Raw genomic sequence first — 19,918 nt, forward strand, 5'->3', positions numbered from 1 at the left:
AGGAAAAAAATCTATTTCTCCTGGAGTCTTCTACTAAGTTAATAAAATGTTAATATTTTCCCATGTTATGAGTTCAGACATTTCTAAGGTCCTAAAATTACAGTGGCTAGAACTCTAAATGGGACAACACTAATAGTGGAACCGTGGAGTGAGGAGTGTGGAAGAAGGAGAGATACTCAGAGCTTCCTTTATCTCTGCTGGTCTTACTTTCTCATATTGGCCTGGGCTAGGCAGTTCCAATTGCACAATTAGAGTCTTCTCTCCAGAATGTCTGTTTTATTCATTACATAGAAGATTAGACAAATTGGTGTGTGGGATGGTGAAATTTGTGTGTGTGTGTGTGTGTGTGTATGTGTGTGTGTGTATGTACAAAAGGATCTTACAGACTTTTGAGTAAGAGCAGATTGACTCTATTTTTTAGGAGTACGTGAGAACCCAATAATGCCCTCAGATATAAAATTGTCTACTTAAGTTTTGTGAGAAGTAAAAATTTGGAATTTAATGGAGACATGGTAACATGTCATTTTTGTATGTTTTCTTTCTTTCTTTGGTGGATAGCAAGGTTTTTTTTTTAATGCAAGCCTTTTTTTTATGCTGGTGTTGGAACATTTTTCCTCTCTTTGAATGAGAGAGCTTTTGGCACTTATTGATTGCTGAGGACATCCATCTTTCATCCCAAATAGGCAGGATTGACACCTTTGAGGTCCCAGGCACATATATACCCAATAATCCACACAAGTAGCTTTTGGGTCCACTCTGTCATCGGAGCACCTAATTTCAAGAGAAATGGATGAGGTAATGTCTGTAAAGAACTTTGAGAAGGGTAAGCAGCAAAAATAAAATATTTTTAGGACAAGTTATTACATTGGACAAGCAAGACCTAAATGTGTAATGTAAAGCAAAGTGAGAAGAACACAGAATTATTGTGCCAGTCAAAGGCAGCCCTGTGATCATGGTATGAGTGCAGGGACCTGAAGTATAAAAGATTGCACAGCAGGCACAGAAAGAGACAGAGCAAAGGAGAATCAACGACTGGATTAAATGACCAAATAGAGACCAAAAAGCTTGGGAAGGTAGAAGGTCACAGTGGATAACAAAGTAGGGTAAAGGAAGTAGGGTTTGGGCTTCTCTATTTCTCAACTTTTTAAATCAAGTGATTCTTCATTTTAGATGTTTTTTTCTCTTTTCCTTTTGTTTTCTCATGTTCTTCAATTCCTCCTATTTAGTTTCTTATTTACACTCTGAACAAAGCAGTGGAATAATCCTCAAACATGGTTTTTATCACATTGTTTTCCTCATCAAGAGTGTACAATGAAAGTCTTCGTCTATTACAGGCATTTTTCCATTGTTTTAAAAGATAACTTTCAAATGAAAGATTACTTAGAAAAGCAATTGTAAAATAGTGAAATTATTTTTGTCCCAGTACAAACAGAGGAAGGGTGGCTAGAATACTGCCTGCTTATTCTCCCCCTTCTCAGCATCTGGGAGAATTCCTTATAACTCTCTGATCATTGGATGAAATCTAACCCCCTCAGTTGACATCGAAAGACCTTCATGCGATGGCCACTCATTCCTGTAATACTTGGCCAGCCTCACCTCCCCTTATTTTTGAGCATGCCTCTGCTTTTCCACTCGGGGTCTCTCCGTATTGTTTTAACATCCATTTGTATATTTTACATGCTCTTCTTGCCTAGAATGTTCCTTAGTTGAACTACGTACCATCCCTTTGGGCTTGACCAGTGAGACTCTGTTGCTTTTGACTTATGCCACCCTTTTCTGCTTTTCCTTTTACTTCATGCTCTTTCACTGTCACTCACACTCTTATTGTTTGTGCTCAACAACAGCATCTGAAGACCTTCAACTTAAAAATTCAATACAACTAAAAGCCTGAAGCAATCTGGACCAGAATACAACAACACTGTTATGAGATCTTTCATCTCTAATAGTTAGAACCTAGAATTACTCCTGATGCCTAAAGCTAGGTATTTTATCTAAAGAGGGTGATCTGTGGGCACCAGATAGGTACCTGGTTGGCATACTTGTTCTTTTGTCTCAGTGTGGTATTTGCTCTTCAGTTTATACTCTAGTATGAATCTGCCTAGCTTTTGATATTCCCCTTCTGGGGACTGGATCTTGTCTCTGGCAAGACAGATTCTGGTTGAAAGCATGTTTGATCAGGGACAATGGTGTTTCTCTAAATCAGCTTCAGGAGTCTTCTCCGTGAAGTTTCTTTGTAAAGGCTGCTTTGGGCTTCCTCACAGCAGCAGCCTCAGGATAGTTGGACTGCCAGCATAGTGGCTCAGGGCTCAGGGCTCAGGGCTTCCATCTAGGAAGCGAGATGGAAGTTGCAATGCTTTTACGCACCTCATCTCGGAAATCATGAAGCATCACTTTCACCACATTTTGTTGGTTGCAAGTAACTCATAAATTCTCCAAGATTCAAAGGTAGGAAAATTAGATTCTGTGTTTTGATGGGGAGTGGCAAAGTTTTAGAAAAGCATTTGGGACAGGAGATACTGTTGCAGCCATCTCTGGAAAAGACAGTCTGCCACAGACTACATATACAGCTGTCAGCATTTATGAACATACCACAGATGAAAATAAACTTGGCTTCTTGCTTGGAGAATAGTATAGCATTTTGGACTATGTTCATATTGTCAATTCTAATATTTTAAATATTTAAAATTGATTGATAATTGATAATTTCTTTACTGCCTGTAAATAAGAGGCTAAATGTATCGGAAGCCTAATTGTATCGGAAACCTAATTGAATATTAGGTTTTGGAATTTGTAGTAGGGGCCAATATATATTCTATTGCCTTAGCAATGGCCCAGGAATAGACCCATAGGGTCTAGCTTGTTGCTAAGTAGAGCTGTCTTGGAGAGCAGTTCAGCACTGTAATAAAGGAGGGGGGTCCCATTGTGGGCTGAGGGTAAGATGCTAGTTAGTGTCAGGGTGACAAGGAAGAGTAACAGTGCTGACTGATTAATTTGTTGGGAAATACTAGAGAGGAGGCAAACAAAAAAAGGGATGTCATAGGTGTTGAAGTAGGTATTTGGTTGACAGTCACACCAGGAACTAGTCTCACAAACATGGTCCACGTGTTAGTTTGAAAGTGAGTTCTTAAAGCAGCAAAATGGCATTGGACACAAGCCTCACTCAAGTTGGTGTAAAGATTAACGTCAATAAATTAGCCTTTATAAGATAATATAAAAAACTGATTTTGACTAATAAGTTTGCTGAGAGTTGATTTGTCTACAGACACTTGTGTGAGCTTTTCTACCATTTCATGTTGATAATTATGGCAAATTACTTGCAGATATCTTCATATCTCTGTCTTCATCTCCATCTCCATCTTCACCTCCATATCCAAATGAATGTGTGTTTCCTCCAAAATTCATATTAAAACTTAATCTTCATTGTGGTGGCATTAATAGGTGATTGAGTCATGAGGGTTCTCCCCTTGTGAATGGGATTAGGTGCCTTCTTAAAGGGGCTGACAAAGGGAGTTTACCCCTTTTTTGCCCTTGTATGTTTGTCAATGTGAGGAAACAGTATCTGTATCCTCTGGAGGATGCAGCAACAAGGCATCATCTTGGAAGCAGAGAGACTGGCCCCTCACAAGCAGATGCTTCAATGTTAAACTTTCCAGCCACCAAACTGTAACAAAGAAATTTCTATTGTTTATAAATTACCTAGTGTGTAGTATTTTGTTATAGCAGCTTAAACAAAGATACCATATCTATCTATATCTATATCTATCTATATTTATATCTAAATTTATGTCTGTCTCTCTGTAAGATGTCAGCTGGAGAATAGCTTCTTCTAAAGAACTAGATATCATTGGCTTAAATCTCTATTTACCTTCCATTTCCCTTTTCCCAAGATTTCTGTAATTGTTGTAGGGACAGAGAGAGGTTTATGATCTCATGATAATCTCTGACCTCCCGCTTCTACCAAAGCAGTTTAATTTGTGGATTTTTCCCCAGACTTACAGATATTCAAGTTATTTTCCTCAACAAAGACAACTTCTTTCTGTATGATTAGTTTTTTGCTGCATAACAAATCACCCCAAAATTGAATGGCTTAAAACAACAAACCTTTTAATTTCATTAATTATTCCCTGGGTTACGTGGATTTTTCTAAGTCTGGGCTGGCCTGGCTGAGCTCTACTGGGCTCTTTCATGAGTCTGCGGTCAATGGGGATTAGCATGTAGTTGAATGAACTGGTCTGGTATAGTCTTACTCAAGAGTCAAGAATAGGCAGAATTGTTGGTTTTGTGGGGAAAGAGGTGCTCAACTAGACTGCCTGAATATGCTCTATGCAGTGTCTTATCCTACAGGTGGCTAGCCTGAGCTTCTTCACGTGATGATCTCAGAGTATTAAACAGCCACAATTTATAAGTGATTTTTCAATCCTCTGTTTGTGTCACATTTGCTAATGTCTCATTGGCTCAAACTATTCACATGGCCATGGCTAAAGCTAGTGTGGGAGGCAACAACCCAAGTGCATAGGGCAGGGAGGGAAATTATTGTGGTCATTTTTGTAAACACTTTACCACACCTTCCTAAGATAAATTTTGATGTCAGCTGTTAAATTTACATATTTTGCACCCTGGTCTGACCCTTACTTTCCCAATTTTTGACCAGTGCAAGGAAGTATTTCCTACTTCCTTTGTTTCTCTTTTGAAACAACAATCAGAACAAACAAAAAACAAAAAGCAAAAATCAAATGGGATTGGGCACTGTGAAAGGTAAAAATATAAGGGGCTTTTTTTTGTTGTTGTTAATACAATGACTGGGAGCTCAACCAGCAGTTAGTGGGCAGGGACCAAGAGTGCCTAACATTCTTCCAGAAGGGAACAATTTGACAAAGCAAATGAGGCTTATCTTGCCTCTGTTGAGAAACACTGAGCTATATGTACCAAAGGAATGCTTTTTCTTTTGAGTGAATTTTCTTCCTCCTTCATTGCACAGGGAGGTAATTTTATGGTAGAGGAAAAGGAACACTGAGTGAGAGGAAACTGAGTTTCTGATCTTGCCTGTGCCCTACTCTGACTGCATAACCTTGAGCCCATCACTAAAGTATTCTAGAGCTCAGCTTCCCAACTTAGAGTAATAGGGATGGATAAGATGATATTTACTTATTTGTGCATGCATTTCCCCCATAATTTCAAATAGAATTTGAGATGGCCTGTGGAATGCGTAAAACACAAATAAATATTTGAGGAAATCTATACAAAGGGAAACCAAGAATGGAAGAGTAATACATAAGGAAAATTGGTTCATATAAAACACACTTTGAGAATCTATGTAATTACTGGAAATAGATATCAAGTTTGGCTCTAAGCTTCCTGATAACCTAAGTACAAAGAGTAACATGATCTTTATGGGAGTCACAGTCAGTGTAAAAATGAAAATAGAAGATTAGGTGAAGCAAACAATTTTGTCACTGAGATATGAAATAATGTTATCCCTTAAGATATCATAATGATGTGTAGAGGGTTATAGTCTTGAAGGTGTGCTATAAATATGTTAACCAATTTTCACTCGGTGATTTCCTACAATATCCCCCAGTTCAAATTGATGTCATAACTCTATAGGAACTCAAACAATGATGTCTAAATGTGCATCTCTGTTGATTTGACTTGTTTCAGAGACAATATATAGATAGCATTTGTTCCTAATGGTGGTCTTTCAGGATGCCCTAAGTGAGTATTTATTACAACTAGGTCTCATTGATTTCAGAGTCTTTTTGACCTCTATCATTATAACATGTTTTGGAAGAAAAAAAGATTTCTGGTTTGTATTAGTCTGCTAGGACTGCCATAAGAAAATGCCATAGACTCGGTGACTTAAACAATAGCAATTCATTTTCTAACAGTTCTGGAAGCCTGGAAGTTCAAGATCAAGGTGCTATCAGATTTGGTTTCAAGGTGCCATCAGAGTTGGTTTCTGGTGGGCCTCTCTTCCTGGCTTGCAGATGGCCACCTGCTTGCTGTGTCCTTACATGAGTTTTCCTTTATGTATGTGTGGGGAGAGAGAGAATGATCTCTGATGTGTCTTCCTCCTGGTATAAAGACACCGAATCTATCAGAGTAGGACCCCATCCTTTGAACCTTATTTAACCTTAATTACCTCCTTACAAGCCCTCTCTCCAAATATATTTACATTGGAGGTTAGGGCTTCAATATGTGAATTTTGAGGGGACACAGTTCATTTAGTAACATGCTTCTTTAAATATTAATTGATTGACTTATTGAGGGCAAGGATACATTTAACTTAGATTTTTATTTAATTTCTTTTTACATTTTTGGAATTCTGGAATTTTTTATAATTTCCAGTTTGAAGCTAGCTGAACCATTTCATTTTTCTTTCAACTCTAGGCATTTTCTATGGCAGTCCTGCTCTACTTTGTGTGTATATATAAGAGGATTCCAGAGATTTGACATCTACATTTAAAATAATAAAGGAAAATTATTGTAATCTGATGTATCTCACCTCTCAGAATGTCAATTTGGATAATTTCATTAATTACAGGTGAAAGAGGCCCTTTGGCCTGTCTTGAGAGGGTTTCTTGGCATTATGACTTTTAGGATACATGAGAGAGATTTGTATCATGAGAAGCATGTGTATGTGCATGTGTGTGCATATACATGCTTGGATACTGATGCTAAAAATTAAAGTGAAATAAATGCACATAGGTAATTTATTGTTTGTTGACGAGTGACTTACATCTTTTGGAATATTGCTTGGCAAAGGGCAGAATCTAGTCAGTGGTGTCAATCTTATTTAATAACAGAAAATATAGGGCAGCTGACATATTTTCTAATTTATCCCAGTGGCAGTCCTTGTCTTTAGTCTCCAGCAACAGCTGTATCAAATGAAAGCTGAGTAAAGAAGATGAGAAAGGGGAAGAGTTGGAGAGGGTGGTGTTTGAGGTGGAAGTAGCAGTAAAAAGAGAGAAAGCAGAGTTGCAAAAAAAAATTGGCAGGATGTTATTTTACTGAATCTTTTTATACTTATGTTAGGATATGTTTTATTGGCTCATAAAATCTAGTCACACGAATAGATTCAAAACGAAAGCAATGAGCCTCAATCTATTTGTTACCATTTTAACAGCGTGAAAACCATTTTCATCACAGGTGTTTCAAAGGCCCAAAGAGGTTATAGGACTTAAATATTAACATATTATTCTAATAACATGAAGCTGCTACCCTTTGACCCAGAAGCTTTTGACTTTAATAATTTCCAGGTTATCCCTTAGCCAAAATATGTTTCCCCTTCAATTTTCACACTGGTGCACTTTCTCTAATGTAAAGTACTGATATAATAAATAAATCATATCCAGATGAAAGCCTGTCATCTGATACCTCATCCCAGCACAATGCCTGCAAATGCTAAAGCAAACTCTTCCCAACAATGTGCTGCCTCCGTCAGGTACAGGGACCCCAGAATACGGACAGGGTGCTGTTTGATAAGATGAAGAGTGAGACAAATGGAGTATGTCTAGGAAAGATTGCCTTGGACATAGGTCTTAGGGGTCAGTACTTGCTTTTTTAATTCCCCATAAGGTGGAGGAGGGGATTGGGATGAAGAGACAAAAACAGAGTTGGTTACAGAATGAAAAGCTTTGTGTGGACAAAACCCTCCAGAGTGAAGTCTTCTTCATTATGAAGTGCACCACACACAAAAGAATGACTGCATGGGTTCAAGAGCCATCTGGGAGTGATTAGTAGTCGTATTATTTAGCTTCCTGCACATTAGATGGCTGTGATCAGTCAGGCTTTCTGTTCTGTTAGCCACAGAGCCAGTGATTTCTGAAAGCTGTTACTCCTCTTGAGTGAATTCATCTGCCTTATTTTCCGATAGGATGTGCCTAAAAGCACAGTGTGTATCTAACAAGTTGCTAATCACTCAGGTTCAGTAATCTTCCAGTCAGTGACTGCTAAGAAAGAATGGTGGGATTCCTTTGAACGTTATGTAATACTCTTTAAGGATATTCAGTTCATATCTGCTGGGTATTATGCACATTCTTTTTTCTAATGAGATAGCCAAGTTCTCTTTTCTCTTCTCTCACTCTTTCTTCCCCCTTTCCTTCTTTTCTTCCTTTTTACTTTGTGTCTACTTTCCCCATCCCCCAGGTTTTGTCAGATAGCAAGAAAGGGAAGTAAGGTAAAAAGACAAAGATTATTTATGGTTGGTGAAGAAAGTTGTAGAAGGAAATACAGATGGTCCTCTGGTGGTAATGACTTTTGAGTGCATTAGGCTTTCTACTTGCATGTGCATGCACACCCCCCCTCCCCCCTCCCCAGACACAATCTGTGATACTGCTATGGAATATGCAAGGTCAGGGAGAGAGAGGGAAAGTAAGGGGTTAATATTTATTGAACTTCTGTGGACCAGGTTCTGTTAGACTACTTAATTTAATCCTTATAACAACACTAGGAACATTAATGAGAAAAGCAAATCTCAGAAAAACTATCTCTGATATGTCATGTCAATATCTATGAGTTATCAGCATTTGGATAGTGCCCAAGCTGTCTAAAAAATACATGTTATTTTCACTAATTTCTCCTTAGCATTACATCACAAACATAAGTATAATGATATTGGAAATTCATTGTTGACTCATTTATTCAGAAAGTGTTTATAGATTGCTTACACTCTCTAGGAATGTTTCAGACACTGGAAACACTATGAGGAAGGTGGTAGTAAAGATTCTTGTATTAACTACGTATTTATTTAATTGCATATGCTTGTGTGCACGCATGTGTTCATCTGGTTTATGAAAACTACTATGATACTAGAGTGTGGAATTATGTAATGATAACAATACCTGTCATTACTTGGGCGTTTTCTGTGCCTATGAGACTAGAGCCTATGAGGGGCTCTAGTCTGCTGAATGGGGATTGCGTATTAGATTCCTTATAAGTGAGAATTTCTAAGTAATTTAAAAATTTTAATTAATTATATGCTACCTTATTTCAAAGGCAACTTAAAGAGATTAAAATAATATTATTCAAATAATATGGCAAAACAAATAATTAAAACTAAGTGGGAAATATGAAGTAATGGAAAAACAAGATGAAGAAAATAGATAAGGTGAAGAAAGTAGTAGATAGAGAGTGATGTTGGGAAACAAATTATAGGCCACAAACACATATGCAGTTTTCACCAGAGATGGGGGAAATGTGCTAAGATTCAGGGCTCTGTTGGTCCATTTTGCACTGCTATTTAAAAATAACTTTGGCTGGGTAATTTATAGAGAAAAGAGGTTTATTTTGGCTCATGGTTCTGCAGGCTGTATAGGAAGCATCTGCTTCTGGTGAGGGCTCAAGAAGCTTCTACTCATGGTGGAAGGTGAAAGAGTAGCAGTTGTGTCACATGGTGAGAAAGAAAATAAGTGTTGGGGAGAGTGCCATACTCTTAACAACCAGATCTCACATAAGCTCAGAGTGAGAACTCACTCATTATTGTGAAGGGGGTACCAAGCCATTCATGAAGGATCTGCGCCATGACCCAAACACTTCCCATTGGACTTCACCTCCAACATTGGGGATCACATTTCAACATGAGATTTTGAGGAGACACAAATCCAAATCATATAATTCTGCCCCTGGTCCCCCAAATAGCATGCCATTCTCATGTTGCAAAATACGATCATCCCTTCCCAATGATCCCTTGAAGTCTTAACTTGTTCCAGCATTAACTCAACAGTCCAAAGTCTTATATGAGACTCAAGGCAATTTCCTTCCACCTATGAGCCTGTAAAATAAAAAACAAACTATTTACTTCTAAGATACAATGGTGGTACAGATATTAGGTAAGCATTCTCATTCCAAAATGCAGAAATGAGCCGAAAGAATGGATCGATAGGCCCCATACCAGTCTGAAACCTAGCAGAGCAGACATTAAGCTTTAAAGCTCCAACATAGTCCTTGACTCTTTGTCTCACATCCCTGGTACACCGACTGGTGCAAGGGGGGTGGGCTCCCAAGGCCTTGGGCAGCTCCACCCCTGTGGCTTTGTAGGGTGCAGTCCCCATGGCTGCCCTCATAGGTTAGAGTTGAGTGCCTGTGGCTTATCTAGGCTGAGTGCAAGCTGCTGCTGGCTCTGCCATTCTCAGGACTACAGGGTGGTCCCTTTCCCAGAGCTCTACTAGGCAGTGTGCCCTGGTGGGTACTCTGTGTGGGCTCTAATCCAACATTTTTCCTTGGCACTGCCCTGCTAGAGTCTGTCTGTGGGACCGCCACCCCTTCAGTAGGCTTCTGCCTGGCAACCCAGGCTTCCCCATTTAGGTGGAAGCTGCCACCTCCTTCACTCTTGCATTCCATATGCTTGCAGGCTTAAGATCACATTGAAACTGCCAGAGCTTATATCTTGCACCCTCTGGAGTAGTGGCCCTAGCTCTACCTGGGCTCCTTTGAGCCAAGGCTGGAGCTACAGCAGCCAGGATATGGGGAGTAGTGTCTTGAGGTTGAGCAGGGCAGCAGTGCTCTGGGGCTGGCCCCCCTAAACAACTTTTTCCTTCTAGGCCTCTGAGCCCGTGATGAAAGGGGCCACCTTAGAAATTTTTGCAATGCCTTCAAGGCCTTTTTCCCATTGTCTTGGCTATTAGCATCTGGCTCTCTTTTTGTCATGCTAATCTCTCTAGCAAGTGATTTATCCACAGATTACTTGCATTCCTCTACTGAAAATGCTCTTTCCTTTTCTAGCACACAGTCAGGCTGCGAATTTTCTGAATTTTTATGCTCTGCTTCCCTTTTAATTACAAGTCTCAGCTTTGAGTCATTTCTATGCTTCCATATCTGATTGTAGGCTGGTAGAAGCAGCCAGGCCACATCTTGAATGCTTTTCTGCTTAGAAATTTCATTTTGTCAAATAACCTCAGTCATCACTTGTAAGTTGAAAATTCCACAGATCCACAGGGCATGAACATAATGCAGAAAGCTCTTTCTTAGGGAGTAATATGGATGACTTTTACTCCAGTTCGCAGGAACTTTCTCATTTCCACCTAAGGCTCCCTCGACCTGGCCTTCACCATTCATATTTCAATCAGTATTTTGGTCACAACCCCTTAACAGGTCTTTAAGAAATTCCAAACTTTTGCTCATCTTCCTGTTTTTTTCTGAGCCTGTCAAACTCTTCTAATCTCTGCTGTTACTCAATTCCAAAGCCACTTTCACATTTCCAGGTATCTTTACAGCTATGCTGTATGCTCAGTACCAATTTTCTGTGTTAATTCATTTGCACTGCTATAAAGGAATACTAGGGACTGAATCATTTATAAAGAAAAGAGGTTTATTTTGGCTCACAGTTCTGCAGGCTCTACAGGAAGCATGGCACCAGAATTTGGCTCTGGTGAGGACCTCAGGAAGCTTCCACTCATGGAGGAAGGCAAAGGGGGAGCAGATATGTCACATGGTGAGAGAGAAAGTAAGAGGGAAGGTGGGGGAATTGCCATGGTCTTTTAAACAACCAGATTTCACGTGAACTTAGAGCAAGAACTCACTCATTACTGTGAGGAGTGTACCAAGCCATTCCTGAGGCATCTGCCCCCATGACTCAAACAACTTCTACTATCCCCTACCTCCAACATTAGGGATCCCATTTTGACATGAAATTTTGATAGGACACACATCCAGACCATACCAGGGGCCCACAAGATTAAAAAAAAACACAAACAAACTAGTTGTTTAGGAAAAACATAATATCCGATACTGAGAAAGGAGACCAAGCTCTTTATTTGGCCCTCAAGCACAGTGCCACATGAACATTATACTTGCTGGAAGCAAACAGTCCATTTTTCATTATAGATTGATGGCTTCAGTACATTTAATTCAAAATAAGTTCAGTTAATACAATTCTAATGGGCAGAGGGAGGGGTTGTATGTAGGAGTAGATAGAGTTAGAAGGGTGGACCATGTAATGTTGTCCACTTATGAAATTTTCCAATTTGTCTTAAGAGAAAGATGACATCAGAGGAATGTGTAGTCTGCCATCAGTCATAAAAATGATTTATTTCAACCAAGCAGTTAAAAGGCATTGATTCACAGTGAGTTCAAGATTAACTTCAGTGTCAAATATTTGGAGTGTAGATATTCTGGATTAGCTCAACTTTATGCTTTAACCATCCATCAAACTAAGGAGAGAACTGACATCTTCAAATAAGGCATTATTTATGAATTCAAAAAGGTCCTCACTATAATGTCCTAATTCCCGTGACAATACTCTTATCAAGTTGCTTATAAACTTTTACAACTGCATTTGTGTTTTATTGTGTGAGCCCTTCTTCTCTTCCCTTAAAGAAATCTGTCCTTCATTTTAATGATACTAGCCATGAATCTGGAATAGTATATTAAGCTTATTACCAGTATATATTTTCTGTTAATAAATCAATGCATATACATTCAGAAGACAAGGAATAATTGGCTCATTGTCATGCAAAGTGAAGATTTAGATAATCATCTTTCCATATATATACTATTTTGTGTTTCATACTTTCATTGAATTTATCCAGCCTTTTTCCTGTGGTACAGCATGGTGTTTGCAACATTATCTTTTAAGGTTGTATGCTATGTATACTATTCTGATGAGTTAATATATTATAGTTGACTTAGTAATAAAGCTTACTCAACCACTTATAGATATTGTGGTGTTAGGAGCAGAAAAGACAGAAAAGAAAGGAGAGGAGGAAGGGCTACAATGTGTTATTGAACTTCTCTGCCTTTAAAGATATCAGAAACTTAGAATGTCAAAAAATCTTTGTGCAATTAATAAACACAGTTAAGTACAAAATGTAAAATGTTTCTTCCCCAGTCTCCATCTCTTATCTCTTGCAATTTACCTGTAGATGGAATAGAATATTTTAAATAAAAAATAGGTAGTGAACACAAGAGAGGTGAGAGAAAGTTGAGCTAATTGAGTGATATAATATAATCTGTAGTAAGATCCTAAGTGCTGGATCTAATATAATCCAAATAGTAAGGTCTGGATTTAAGTGTAGCTGGAAGTTTTCACAAAATTCCTAAGTGGACCTTTATTTAAAATAATTAAATGAATTAGTATTTGCAAAGAGCCATTGTTTTGAGGGATACATGTTGGATGTTATTATTACTAATGATAGAACTAAATTTATAAGTTAGTTGAAGAGATTTTACTGAAATGTGAATCCATAGCCTTGGAGAGGAGATGCCTGGCCAGCCACATTTCTTTTGTGACTTCTCTCGTCTAGTGGATTTATAGTAAGCCAAAATAACTATTAGATCTGAAATATTACCTAATTTCAGAACAGTTTTCTCTAGGCTGCTGTGGACCCTTGAAGGTCTGAGATGGAATAACATGTTCTAGACTCTGGGCAGAAAGCTCAGCATGGAAACTTTAAAGGACATCTCCTGGAAAGCAAAGCCTGGGCTGTAGCTATAACTCACCCACCAAGTGCTTCCTCTGAAGTGTCACCCGTGAGCTTAGGGAGCTCTTTTATTGCTAATATCACATTTTGTACTTCTAAGCATTGTCTTCAGTTACTAGATTTATTTCCATCATTAAAGAATGACATTGCTTTACATATGGTTTCTTGGAGCACATATGGTGGGGGTGGAATATTCTTTAATGTTTCTAAGTAGATGGCTATAATCAGATCCCCATCCAGGTTCTGTCTGTAGGTTTATCTAATAACAGAGTTTAGTTTGTTTTCCTTCATGTTATCTAACACCATGTTTATTTCAAATGTTACAATTTATATTCTGAGATTCATTTGGTGATCTGGTTTTGGTCCCTCTGAACAAATGAAACTTTCTTGGGAATGTGATTTTTTTTTCCTTAGGCACCATGCTGGATATTTTGTGAAAGAGAAGCAGTGTTTTCTCCCCCGTTTAGAGTATAAATTTATATAGGCTTCTGTTTCACTACATACAAAGGGTTTTGGAGATGGCAATGAGTGGCTGCTGCAGTATGATCTAGTGGAAAGATCAGATCTTGGCTGGAAGTTAAGACCTGGTCCTAAGCTTGATTTTATATAGACCTTTAAAAATATATATAAAAGAAAAAGGAATAATAAAAATGAATTTATCTCTGTGTGCATAGGGGTGTGTGTGTGTGTGTGTGTGTGTATGTGGGTATCTCTTATGTTCCACAATTATCAACATATGGTCAGTTCTGTCTCATTTATATCCAGACCCTCTAGAACCCCATCCTTTTACTTAGAAAAATTTCAAAGCAAATCTCAGGTATCATATCTGTAAATATTTAATTATATATCTATAAAAGCTAAATATCCTTTATAAAAAACACAATCACAATTTTTACACCTAAAAATAAGAAATATCTTTGATACTATCAAACATCCAGTCCATATTCACATTTTAATTTTCTTATATATTTTTAATGCTTTGTTTGCTTGAAGAGGATCAACATAAGGTTATATATTGTTATTGTTTAATCATGTTACTTAAATCCTTTTAGTCCATAGGATCTGCTTTATTTTTCTTCCTTTTTTCTCATTGCAGTTTTTCTGTTGAAGCAACTGATGGTTTGTGCTAAAGCCCCCATAATTAAGACTTGGATGATTGCATCCCCATGTTGCCGTTTAACACATCTCTCTTTTTATTTCTACTAAATCTATAATCCCCACTTATCTAAGCTTTGGATTTCCTCAGTTTCAATTACTTGCGGTCAGTTGCAGAGAGAATGTAGGTCAGTAGAGTATAATAAGGTATTTTGAGAGAGGGAAAGAAATGAACACATTCACATAACTTATGGTATATTGTTATAATTGTTCTATTATTATTAGTTATTGTTAATCTCTTACTATGCCTAATTTATAAATTAAACACCATCATAGATATGTATGTATGGAAAAAGACAGCATATATAGGGTTTGATACAATCATGGTTTCAGGCATTCACTGGAGGTCTCGAAACATATTCCCTGTGGAAAAGGGGGAACTACTGTAAATCTAAATTCAGATATAGAGAGATTTTTGGCGAGATTACTTTCTACATGGTGTTATGCACTTCCTAGGAGGTACATGATGTCTTGGCATGTTTTTCTGTGATTTATCAACCTTTGATGTTCATTGTCTAGGTCCATTAATTCATTATGGGTGGCAAAATGGTGATATTCTAGTTCTATCATTTCTTCTTTTCATTATTAGCTGCAGAATTTCTCTAAAGAACTTTCCCTCATCACCTATCATCCTTTGAGATAGGAGCCATATAAAAAAGGCAACAAAAATTTTTATTTTTTTCTCTTTATATACCAGTTTTCAAAATAATGGTGGATCCCTAGATTCTTGCAAAGGTGACCATTTTTGGAGGGGCAGTGAGAGTAGGCTGTGGAGGCATCATTATGAACACATGGGTTGAAATATGGTTTATGTATTTTAACATCTTGTTCAGGTATTTAGCTGAGTTTATGCATGTTGGTTTCTGGGAATTTTTGACATAATCCCAGTACTCTTTGATAGATTCCTAGCTTCTGAAATGAAAAGATGCTCTATATTCATCTCGTGCATTTCCTGTGCCAGATCTGTAATCAATCATTTTTTCAAAAAGCTCTGACTTACTTTAGTGGGATATGGTGGTAAGAGACCATAGTCTAAGTGCAAGGATGGTAGGAAAAATTTTAATGATAGTTATAAGAAATAGTAGCAAACCTTCTGAAAGGCCAGAGGGGTTTGCATAAGCTCCAGTAATAGATTTGGCTGAAGGCAGCCTAATCCTTACCTTGAGTAAGTAACTTAGTAACTTAGAGTAGACACATAGGAATGTAGAGGAGTTTAAATAGCTTGTTTACTCCTGTGGTCCTAAGACCAAGCTTTAACCAACTGCAGGTGCATAATTGCTCTCTTCTCGGGTTGGCAACCAAGTCAATTACCCTCTAGTGGTGTTTACTCAAAGCCTTTGTCATTTAATGTGTGCTGAATAAATGCCAGCAGGGCCAGCGAGTCAGGGCTGTGGCTACAACTCTTTACAGCACTCTCCTTGGAGTCTGTAAGTGGCCCAGACCCTCAGCCGGACTGACAAGCATAATATCTGTGTCAGTGTATGTTATTCATCTGTCATTGGGTCAGGGTCTGCAGGACAGACCCCTGCACAAGGAGTGTTCACTGTTACTGAGTTGGTCATTATTTCCAGTCTAGATAGAGCTTTAAAATAGATACCTATTTTTAAAAGATAAAATAAACCATAAATTCTTATTCATACTTAAAATCAGGATTAAGGTGTTTTAACTTATCTTACATTTAATCTCCTTTCAGCCTTGCTGAAAATCTTGGTTCTTGGTGGCAGTAAGATAAGTACTCATTTGCTTTACCTCACAGTGTATACACAATAATATCAGATAATTGATGCCAAACTACAATATGATTACTGAAAAGGACTTAAAATGTATCATCAAATTACTATATTTTATAGTTACTTGTAATAAGGAGTCTCTGTGTGGTTATGCTATTTCTGGCTCCTCTACCCTCTTCACTCTCACCCTTTACAGGTAATTGTTTAAAATTTTTATGGCTTATCTTTCAATTTTTAGAACCTGCAAATCTGTATAAATACTATATATTTGTATTGCCTCTCTTTCTTGGATCAGTGATAGGCTACTATGTACTATTTTCTCTAGTCATTTTCACTTAATTTATCTATGGATATAACTTCACCGTACTATATAGAAATATTTCTCCTGCTTCTTAAAATGACACAGGAGTCCATAGCGTAGATGTACTCTAGTTTTTCAATTAACCACTTGGTGATGAACATTTGAGTTGTGTCCAGTCTTTTGTTAATTCAAGTAGCACTACAGCAAATAGACTTGTGCATATGGCTTTTATCAGTGTATTTTTGGGATAGAGTCCTAGCAGTAGGATGGTTAGGTCAAAAGATAAATATATATATAATTTTGCAACATATTGCCAAATTATCTTTTATAGGGATTGTACAGTTTGCATTCTCATCAGCAATATATGAGAATACTTGTTTCCTCACAGTCTTAACAAAAAAGAGTATAAAGTTGACCTTCAAACAAGATGGGTTGGAACAGTGAGGATTCATTTATACATGGATGTTTTTCAATAAATATAGTTGGAGGTATCCATGGGTTCCATATCCACAAGGAAACATAGAAAAGAAACAGAATTTGTGGGATGTGAAATTCATGGATACAGATGGCCAACTTTTCATATAGGAAGGTTCCACAGGACATACTTCAGGGCTTGAGTATGCACAGATTTTGATGTCTGTGGGCAGTCTTGGAACCAATCTTTTGGGGATACTGAGGGATAACTGTATTGTGAGACATCTGACAGTCCGTTTGAATTAACTTGCATTCCTCTTATAAAGACGGAGATTGATGATATTTTAAAATGTTTAAAATTCATTTTCATTTCTTTAGCAGTAAACTATTTCTATATACCTAGCTTGTTTTGGTTGTTGGGCTTTATTTCTCTATTTTAAACACTCTTTAAATATCAAGAATATTAATTCTTTCCCTTTGATATATGTTCCAAATAATTTTCTCTGCTTGTAATTTATTATTTTTTTAGTTTATTTTTGTTGCTGTTGATTTTATTTTATTGTGGTAAATGTGAGATCTACCTGCCTCAAAATTTAAGTGACTGTACAATATAATTAACTTTAGGCACAAAAGTGACTGTATAATAGAGTCAACTATGGGCAAAAATTGTATAGCAGAAATCTAGAACTTATTCAGCTCACTTAACTGAAACTTTACACCCATCGACCAGTAACTATCCATTTCCCCTCCACCTGTCTCCTGGGCACCCACCATTCTATTCCCTTTATGCATGAGTTAGACTATTTTAGGTATTTCATATAAGTAGAATCATGCATTATTTGTTCTTCTGTGATTGGTTTATCTTATTCAATAGAATGTCCTCCAGGTTCATCCATGTTGTCTCGTATGTCAGAATTTTTTTTTATTTTTAAAGACTGAGTAATATTCCATTGCACATATATGTCACATTTTCTTTATATATTCATTTGTCAGTGGATACTTAGGTTGTTTTCATATATTGGCTATTGTGAGTAATGCTACAATAAACATGTGGGTGCAGATGTCTCCTCTACATACTGATTTCATTTCCCTTGGATACATACCCAGTAGTGGGATTGCTGGATTGTATGGTAATTCTACTTTCAATCTTTTTTGAGGAACCTCTATACTATTTCCCATAGAAAGCTGCATCATTTTGTATTCCCACCAAAAGTGTGCAAGAGTTCTAATTTCTCTGCATCTCTGCCAACACTTGTTATCTTTTGTATTTTTGATAATAGCCATTGTAACAGGTGTGAGGTGATATCTCATTGAGGCTTGGATTTATATTTCCCTGATGATTAGTGATGTTGAAAATCTTTTCATATACCTGTTAACCATTTGTATATCTTCTTTGAAGGAATGTCTCTTCAAGTTCTTTGCCCATTTATCAATTGGGTTATTTATTTATTTTCATTAGTGAGTTGTAGGGGTTCTTTATGTGTTTTGGATATTATCCCCTTATCAGGTATATGATTTGCAAATATTTTCTTCCTTTCCGTAGAATGTTATTTTGCTTTGTTGATTGCTTTGCAGAAGCTTTTTAGTTTGATGTAGTCCCACTTGTCTATTTTTGTTTTTGTTGTTGTGCTCTCTCTTTCCATAGAATGTTATTTTGCTTTGTTGATTGTTTGCTTTCCAGAAGCTTTGTAGTTTGATGTAGTCCTACTTGTCTATTTTTGTTTTCGTTGCTTGTGCTCTTGGTGTTATATTCAAGAAATAATTGCCAAGGCAAATGTTATGAAGCTTTTCTCTTATGTCTCCTGTGTTTTTGTCTATGAATTTTACAGTTTGTTGTCTTACATTTAAATATTTAATTCATTTTGAGTTGAATTTTTTGTGTTTCTGAAATAAAGGGTATAATTTCATTATCTTGCATGTTTGTATCTATTTTTCCCAACACTATTTGTTGAGACTATGCTTTTCTTATTGTGCATTCTCAGTACTATGGTATAAGAATAGTTGACTGTTTATTCTTTGGTTTATTTTTGTGTTCTCTATTCTGTTCTGTTGGTCTATATGTCTGTCTTTATGTCAGTGCCATACTGTTTTGATTACTGTAGATTTGTAATATATTTTGAAATCAGAAAGTGTGATGTCTCCAGCTTTGTTCTTCTTTCTCAAGATTGTTTTGGCTACTTAGAGTCTTTCATAATTTCCTATACATTTTAAGATTGTGTTTTCTATTTCTGTAAAAAAATGCGATTGGGATTTTGATTGGAATTTTATTGTAGGCCACTTTGGGTGGCATGGACATTTTAATAATACTGTTTCCTAATTCATGAACACAGGATATCTATTTGTGTTTTCTTTAATTTCTTTCATCAATATTTGTAATTTTCAATGTTCAAGTATTTCACCTCCTCGGTTAAGTTTATTCCTGAGTGTTTTATTTTTTGGGTACTATTGTAAATAGGGTTGTTACCTTAATTTCCTATTTAGCTAGTTGACTGTTAGTGTATAGAAATGCAACTGACTTTTCTATGTTGATTTTGTATACTGCAACATTACTACATGTTTATTAGTTCGAACAGTTTTTTTATGGCACATTTAGGGTTTCCTACATATAAGATTATGTCATCTGCAAACAGATAATTTACTTATGCTTTTCTGATTTGGATGCCTTTTATTTCTTTTTCTTGCTGAATTGCTCTTGGTATGATTTCTAATACTACATTGAATAGAAGTGGCAAGAGTTAGCATCCTTACCTTTTATTCCTGAGCTTAGTGGAAAAGTTTTCCATTTTTACCATGTTAGCTGAGGGCTTATCATGTATGGCCTTTATTACATTGAGGCGAATTCCTTCCATACCTGATTTTCTTTCTCTTTAATTTATTTTATGTATCTTCTATATGTATTTGTA

This window comes from Nomascus leucogenys, chromosome 7b, assembly GCF_006542625.1.
Source record: "Nomascus leucogenys isolate Asia chromosome 7b, Asia_NLE_v1, whole genome shotgun sequence".
Lineage (NCBI taxonomy): Eukaryota > Metazoa > Chordata > Mammalia > Primates > Hylobatidae > Nomascus > Nomascus leucogenys.